Below are 8,690 nucleotides of genomic sequence, written 5' to 3' on the forward strand. Positions count from 1 at the left end.
AAATCCCCGAGAGAAGACGCCCTTATTCGCCGAGGATCCCTCGTCCAATAGAAGGGGAACAGTGGCCTCCCTTCACCATCAGAAAATTCATGAAGACCGGCTTTTGCAACGATTATTTTAAAATAATGTTGTTTAAAATTTTTGAAGGAGTCAGAGAAAGGGCGGAAAAGAGTCCTGTCCCGCACAGACGTGAAAGATATCCAACCACCAGAAGCAGAAGGGCGGACTTCGAAATAATAAAAGAAGACCGGGACAGTCGGGGTGACACCCACTGCCGAACACATCGCTACAAACGCCTGTATAGCCGCCCATGAATTAGGGTGCAGCTGCGTAGGAGCCACATTAACCGCCCGAAGAACGGCCGTTTGAAACTGAGTAAAAGGCACCCGGATAAAAAGATGGGTGAAGAAGGCTACGTACATGAAGAAGAAATCATATGGACTAGACCGCCCATCATGAAAGACCCTTTCATTTAATAATGCCACCCCAGCAAGAATCAACCTCGCATCTTCCATATCCCGGACGATGTGGATACGGCGGACCCTCCACTCTAAATCCTTGCGATAAGCATAGCAGGAAGCATACCGGCTGGGAACAACGGGAGCCAGCTCGGACGCCACAATCCCTTGACCATCCGGCTCGAAGGGCGACCCGACTACACGAACACCGCCCTTGATCAGGAACAGAGGCACGCCGTGGAAGATCCGGTCGTTCCCCGAGACCGGTGACTCAGGATCCCCCCCAGAAGATCCAACCGCCTCCCCCAAAAAGTGAGAAGAAACCGAGCTAAGAGAATCGCTGCTGTCGCCACACGCCGACCCCTCCCGGACTCCGCCCGACGACCCAGAAACAAACTCAACGGACATAGACGCCATTTATTACCTGAGGGAAAAAGAATCTCGAGTTCTGAAGTAAGGAAGATAAATGAAAATGACCCCGTCCAAACCCACTATTTATAGGGAGAAGTTAGTAACCGTTAGAAATATCCTGGCCGTTTAGATTTAACACGATCAACGCCGCAGATTGAGCGACGTTTCACCTCTCGCCAATGGAAACGCGCCACATGTTTTCCCGCTTAATTTTCAAATTCAAAAAGGCCACTGGATAAAGCCCAATAGCGAGCTCTAGATCCAAAGTTCGCTGCATCCAAAAATCCTACGTTCACTACGTGCACTAGGACTTGGGGGGCTTATGTACCAGGAGATCCGGGCGCCGTACAGAGGACGCCCCTGAGGCGACCGGGGCCGCCCAAAGGACGCCCATGTCACATCCGCCCGACAAATGCTCGACCGCCCAACTCTCGGCCGCCCAAACGCCGACCACAAACCTAAGAGAAACTGAAGAACTCACAAAGAATCCCATCACCAAGAGATAGCGTCGCACTCTTCATGCTCACAAAAAGTGTTCTACAGAATAATAGATATCACGAAGTACCGGGCGACCACAAAAGGGATCGTCCACCCAACGAAAGGCCGGGCGACCACATAAGGGATCGTCCGCCCCACTAAAGGCCGGGCGACCGCTTAAGGGATCGTCCGTCCAACGAAATGCCGGACGTCCGCGTAAGGATCGTCCACCCGACGAAGTGCCGGATATCCGCATAAGGATCGTCCACCCGACGAAGTGCCGGACATCCGCATAAGGGATCGTCCGCCCAACGAAAGGCCGGGCGACCACATAGAGGATCGTCCGCCCAATTCGGTGCCCCAAGTCGTCCACAGGAAAGACGAACTCCCATATGCCACTGACCGACCAATTCATTAATCATTATGGCTCAAGTAAACTGACCTGGTTCAGAGGTAAGTAGAAGTTGAGAGCTATTGGGCTGATTGGGCCATGATTGAAATCAGGCTATTGGGCTGATTGGGCTGTGATTAACTTTTCACTAAGCCCAAGCCCATAGCGAAAACTATAAATACAGGTTCACGGTGAGTGGTAAAGGGTGAGATTGCATGCACATTTATTACCGTCCCTTGAGAAAAGCCATTGCTCTGAAACTGACTTTGGCATCGGAGAATCTTTTGTAGGTCTCCACCCCTCCGGATCAAGAGGAAAGTCAAGGCCTGGGAGGAAGATTCGTCGCTGGGATCAGATCGTAGGAGAGCTGGAAGGTTCAGAACCGCACGGCCCGACACATCCGAAACACTTATCTTGGCTCAATAGGTATGCTGCTGCTATGAAGCAAGCAGACCTCGCCTACGAGTGTTTCCGTGTGGTAGAGGATAAATGTTATGCTGCTGCCCTGAAGAAAGTTGCCATGAAGAAAGCAGCAGACCGTGACCGGAAACCTAACGCAGAAAATGGCCCTAGTCTTCTGTGCGGCATGATCTTATTCTTCGGTTCACTTTTCCTCATCTTCGGTCGCTAAGCAGCTTGTTTTTTCACTCTTTTCTTCGTCAATAATGTTCACTGTAGTTCATTTTTTTTTTACTTTTGTCAACAAAATTTTTATCTTTTTAACATTCTTAAACTCTTTCATTTATAATCTTTTATTTTGATTTGGTTTTTACTTAACTTTCATTTCAATCGTAAGTTGTTCGTTCTTCTTTTATTGCATTATGTTATTTTTGAAGTGGTGGCTATGTCATGGTCTCTCTTGAATAACATTCACGGATTATCGTGTGTTTATTAGGTTTAGGGTTTTGGTAACCTCTGTTTTTGGGTATTATATTTTGTTTGATTTATGGATGGATATTATGAATTATTATCGATGATTATTGATTTGTTGTGTATTGATTGAAATTAATTTTGTTCTGTTTTCTTTTCTGGGATAGAAAAAATTTCAATAATTGAATATTGGACTTTTTAATTATTTCAAGTCTCGTGGTTTAGATGAAAAAGAAAAGAGTGAAATTAGTTTGGAACCGGACACTTCCACTGTGTTTCAAAATTTACAAATAATGCAATGTTCAGCTTTGAGTGTCCTGTTAACACATGTCTAATAGTCTGCGCAGTAAACGTGAATGTTAACACATGTCTAATAGTCTGCGCAGTAAACGTTCTTGTTGTTTAAGTAATAAACGTGAATGTTTCTAATATATTAGCATTTGATTCATATGTAAGTTAAATATTGTTATTTTTGCATCAGTAAAACATGAATTTAATTTAATGTGAGAAAATTAAACATTTTATAAAGAAAATTCATGAATTTATTGTTAAATATTGTAATCAATAATTTAAATTATAGTAAAAATAAATTTTAGTTATGGATAATTTCTTTTAAGTAAATTTGAAAGATGTCAGACCTCTCATTAAAACGCACTCAAAAACCCCTCTGTACGGGCGTCAGGTGTCAAGAAACGAGGATCAGAAATCAGATAGTGGGATGCAGGTGTGAGCAGAAGAGCGGACGCTCGTTTTGACGTGGGAAGAAAAATGATTTTCTGAAACTTCCTTCCCACTCTCTTCTGCATACAACCTTCTTCCCAAACTCTCAACTTCTCATTTCTCCTCCTTCTCACTACATTCCTGTCATCTTCTCTCTAAAGAAGCACTCATCTTTTCTTCTCCGACCTCCGTTCAGGCACCATAGAATCACTCTCGGCGTCAAGGGCTTCCATTTAAACCGATTGGTTTATGATTCTGAACTGGTGAGTCTCTTTTCGCTAGTACGTTCGATTACGCCTTGCATGCAACTCCTTGGCTCTGGTCGTTTAAGTGGGTGGTAGTAGTCTTAGTGTTTATGGTTTTTCTCTGTAGTTCAGTATTCTTAACAACGTGATCTTTGAACGTTAGCTCTGAGGTAGAAAGAAGTTTTATTCTGGTTCGTTTGAACGTTCGTCTTCGTATCGAGGTAAGGGAAGCTTATTAATTTAATTTACGTGTTATATACTGAATGAACATTCGTTGACTTGATGGTTGTATATGCAAAATGATTGAGTTATGTTATGATGTATGAAATATATGAAATCTCTATGTTTGGATGTTATGAAGTGTGAAAATGATTATGATATGAATGTGAAAAATTATAAAGTTATCTATTAAGAAATGAGTTTGAATATGTACGAATTTTGAAGATGAAATTCCCTAAGATAGTGTACGTACGTTACTGAATGGTCCTTGATTGTTCGGTTTTCTAGTAAATTTGGATTAGTAGTGGATTCTTTTCTTTGGAAAGAATCCTAGTTGGACGAGTGTCTTCTCTTCGAATTACTGTGCTTGAACGTTCGGCCAGGCATAGTTTTGTCTTGATACACTGTTATAAACTTAAGTATGTATATATATATATATATAATATATATATATATATATATATATATATATATATATATATGTATATATACATATATATATATACATACATATATATATATACATATCTATACATATATATATATATGTATATACATATACATATATATATATATATCCATATATATATATATACATACATATATGTATACATGTATATGTATATACATATACATATACATGTATATATATATGTATATATATATATATAATTGTATATTTTAGTTATTCTTAAATACCACTCCAATAGTATATTAGTAAAATTACCAGAACTTCATTTCTATAAGTTTAGTAACACCTAGTCTTATAAGTGTTCGTTCTAAGCCAAATGTTTGGCCTTACGCCAGATATTCGTTCTACCTCCTTAAGCTAATTTTCTAATACGAGCGTTCGTTTAAGCCCTCTAGGGTTCGCTCACTATAGTGTTCAGTCTTTGACTGACATTTTGGATTTCTTGATACTAAACTCAATTAAACTAAGTATTCACAAGTGTTCGGTTTCTTCATGTGAATCATTCTAAGTATTAGTTTTGAATGTCTTGAAATATCCTTATTCATTGGTTTCACTCTGAAGTCCTCGTTCTTGGTCGGGTCTTTTGATGTTCTGAGGAAGTTCTCAAGAGTCAGTTCATCTAATTGGCTCAGCGTGGTAATTGACGTTCGTCCCATTCGTTTCTTGGAAAATATTATTGTACTCGTTATCTCTCGATTTCGCTCTACGTGTTCGATCTTGTTCTCAGTTCGGGTTGAACGTTCGTCATTTTAAAGTTTGTCTGAATCGTTGTACGAGATAGTTAACTGAGATATTTATTAATGAAAGATGAAGAAAATGTGATTTGGAAATGTTGTGGATTATGGACGAGCGTTCCAGGGAGGAACGACTCATGTATGAATATTGGAATTTGTAAAGTATGACTGTGGGTATGCTAAGCTAGTTGTTCATCCTGATGTTCCGTGAGTACTCGTCTTCACGTAGAGGATGGTAGGTCATGTGTGGGAATGGAAGGAGGTCCTAGTCCTTAGGAGTACTTTGGACAGATAAGGCTAACCTCGGGTGGCAACTGTTGAGTGCATCCCAGTTACTACATCACCCGGGTGCCCGAACGCCTGTAGCTACACAGATTTCATACAGTCCGGACAGTCAGTCTAGTGATAGGCTTTGTATGATACTTATAATGAAATTTATCTTGTGTGTTGGATTGTTTGAAATGTATGTGTATGTATGAATTAAATTAAATAAGCTTACCCTGTGTTTTCTTGTGTTGTCTCGTCTTGTACGTTCGTCTTGTCGTTGCAATGATCATCCGTGTGGATGTGAGCAGAAGGAGACGCGCTGTTGAAAGATGCGCTGGAAGAAGAAAATTTGGTGGAAGTTGAAGTTAAGACCGAACCATAGGATGTTCGGTCATTAGAGTAGTTTTGTAAGGAGGCGGTCGTTCGATCACCTCACCTTTTTCTTTTTATCTGACCGATCTGTAATTTCTTTTATAAACCGTTCGGTCATGTTTTCCTTTATCTTGTACAGTGTTAACTGTAACCTTTATGTAAGGTCGTTCGGCCATGAACGTGCGTTACTTAGTGTAAGACTGAACTGAGATATTATTAAATGTAATTATTCTATTATATGGTTTATTGCTATATTTTTGGGATGTTACAAAAGATTTTGTAGACAAAAGGAAAATATTTAAAAACAAATTTTCATTATTTAAAGACCAAGTGAATATCTTTTGATCTTTATATATTTGGTCATTAAATTGTTTTCTATATAATATGTTCACTAAATTGGATTTTATATAATATATATAGTCATTAAATTGGTTTTTATTAAAAATTAGGTTTAAACCCTCCCTTGGTCCTCATTTTTGTATGAAAATCTCAGTTTGGTCATCATTTTTTCATCTGTCTCAATTGGGTCATATTTTTTGTAAAAATGAACACATTTTACCCTAACCGTTAAATTGTAACAAACGGCGTTAGTTGGTGCTGACGTGTTGCATAATTAATACGCTGATGTCAAAATATTTTATTACGTGAAATTTTTATTTAATTTGAGAGATTATGACATGACAACCTTTAATTAAATAAACAATGGTGATTTGAAAGGCCACGTGGTGATGTTTTGACTAGAACCAGATCTTCTCCTCCCTCCCCCTCTGCTTCCTCCCCCATTGTTGCTCCACCGGCGCCACCCACCATTGTTGCTCCAACGGTGCCATGTCATAATCTCTCAAATTAAATAAAAATTCCACGCAATAAAATATTTTGACATCAGCGTATTAATTATGCAACACGTCAGCACCCACTAACGTCGTTTGTTACAATTTAACGATTAGGGTAAAATGTATTCATTTTTACAAAAAATATGACCCAATTGAGACAGATGAAAAAATGATGACCAAACTGAGATTTTTATACAAAAATGAGGACTAAGGGAGGGTTTAAACCTAAAAATTATCATTAAATTAATTCTATATATTTAGTTGTTAACTTGATTTCAGTACATGTTATCGCTAAATTAGTTTCAACATAATTGGTCGCTAAATTAATTTTTTATATTTAGTTACTAAATTAATTTCTAAATTAGAAACTAAAAATGGTTAATTAGCTATCAATGTTTTAACTATTTATGATTATCGGATTCTAAATTGGACAATAATTCAATTAGTGACTAATTTTATTATTTTACTAACCAATAATTTATAGTTTCTAGAATCACATTTTCTTGTAGTAGTATAAATATAGAGTCAAAATTACTAACTGAAGATATAAATATATTATTGTAATATAATAAAACAAAAAAATATTATTAATACAATTTTTTTATTTTGTTTAAAATTTATTATAGTATATATTCGCTTAAGTTCATGTCCGCAACTTAATATCAAAAGTTTCATGCGAACTTATTAGGGATGTAGATTTTTGGAATTTTAAAATTCGTGTAATGACAATATAAAATAATGGGAACATAATGTTGAAAATTTTTAGAGATTATGAAGATATGAAATATATGATAGATAAAAAAAAGTATGTTATAGAAAGAAACTTGTTATTTTATTATTATTATTATATATAACAGAATGTGACATGATATAAAATATAAAAATATTTACAATATCTAAATCTTGATTTTTAATTCTAAAAGAATAAATCATTTTCAAAATTGAAAGATATTTTTAAAAACAAAAATATTTCCAAAAATCTAATTTAAATAAAAAAAAAAGATATTAAGTTGGTAGTTGTTTTCCTTTTATATATATATATATATATATATATATATATATATATATATATGTGAAAAATCTTTCAACTTACTCTCATATATATATATATATATATATATATATATATATATATATATATATATATATATATATATATATATATATATATATATATATATATATATATATATATATATATATATATATATATATATATATATATATATATATATATACAAAATTTCTAAACCTCAATTCTTTCAAATGTTATGAAACCCAGACACTTGTATGCAGGTCTTTGAAGAGATGTAAGAATAGAAGAAAAGAGGAAAGAAGTTTACCCTAAACAATGATACCTCCAACTCATACTTCAGCTTTCTTTTTCAGTGAAAGTATGGAAGAAAATCTAAATTGGGTAAAAGAAGGAGATTTGGTGTTTTTTCAATTCCAATTTTGTTGGAGAGGACATAAAAGAAGATTTCGAGTTACACTCCTCTTTTCTCTAAGTTTCACATCTTCTTTATTATATTTTTAAACTAATAATTGGGTTAGCCCACATAAAGCCCAATTAAATATAAAGACTCAACTCTCTCTGCTAACTACATCCTTATTCTCACACATACATTGAGCTGAATGAATTAAAGATCACTTTTAAAATAAATTTAATTGAAACAAATCTTATTTAAACTCACCCGCTTATTAATCACATAATAACAAAAATTTAGATACATATGTAATTATAAATGTCATCTTATATAAAATATTTCATTACTTAAAAATTATTTAGATATAACAAACTTTTTAAAAAATATAATTGTTTAAATATTTATACTTTTTAAACATTTTACATTAGTATACACATCTTATTGTCAATTTTATTTTATTAATATATCTCGTGTTATTATTTTATCCTTTAAAATTTATATTTAATTTTTTAAAACTCAATTGTTTATAATAAAAATTATCCATGGTAAAATTATTTATTTTATAATTATTTTTTATGAACATATTTCATTTAAAATCTAATACTATTTTTATTTTAATAAAAAAATAACTATTGTTATGATAATGAAAATATAAATACATATACACATATATTTCCACTGATATATAGATAATGATAAACATTATCTTATAGTCAACATGTATGTATATATACAAATATTCAAATATTTATAAAAATCAACTCTCGTCATAATCAGTTATAAAAAAAAGTATG

Source organism: Vigna angularis, chromosome 7, assembly GCF_016808095.1.
Source record: "Vigna angularis cultivar LongXiaoDou No.4 chromosome 7, ASM1680809v1, whole genome shotgun sequence".
NCBI lineage: Eukaryota > Viridiplantae > Streptophyta > Magnoliopsida > Fabales > Fabaceae > Vigna > Vigna angularis.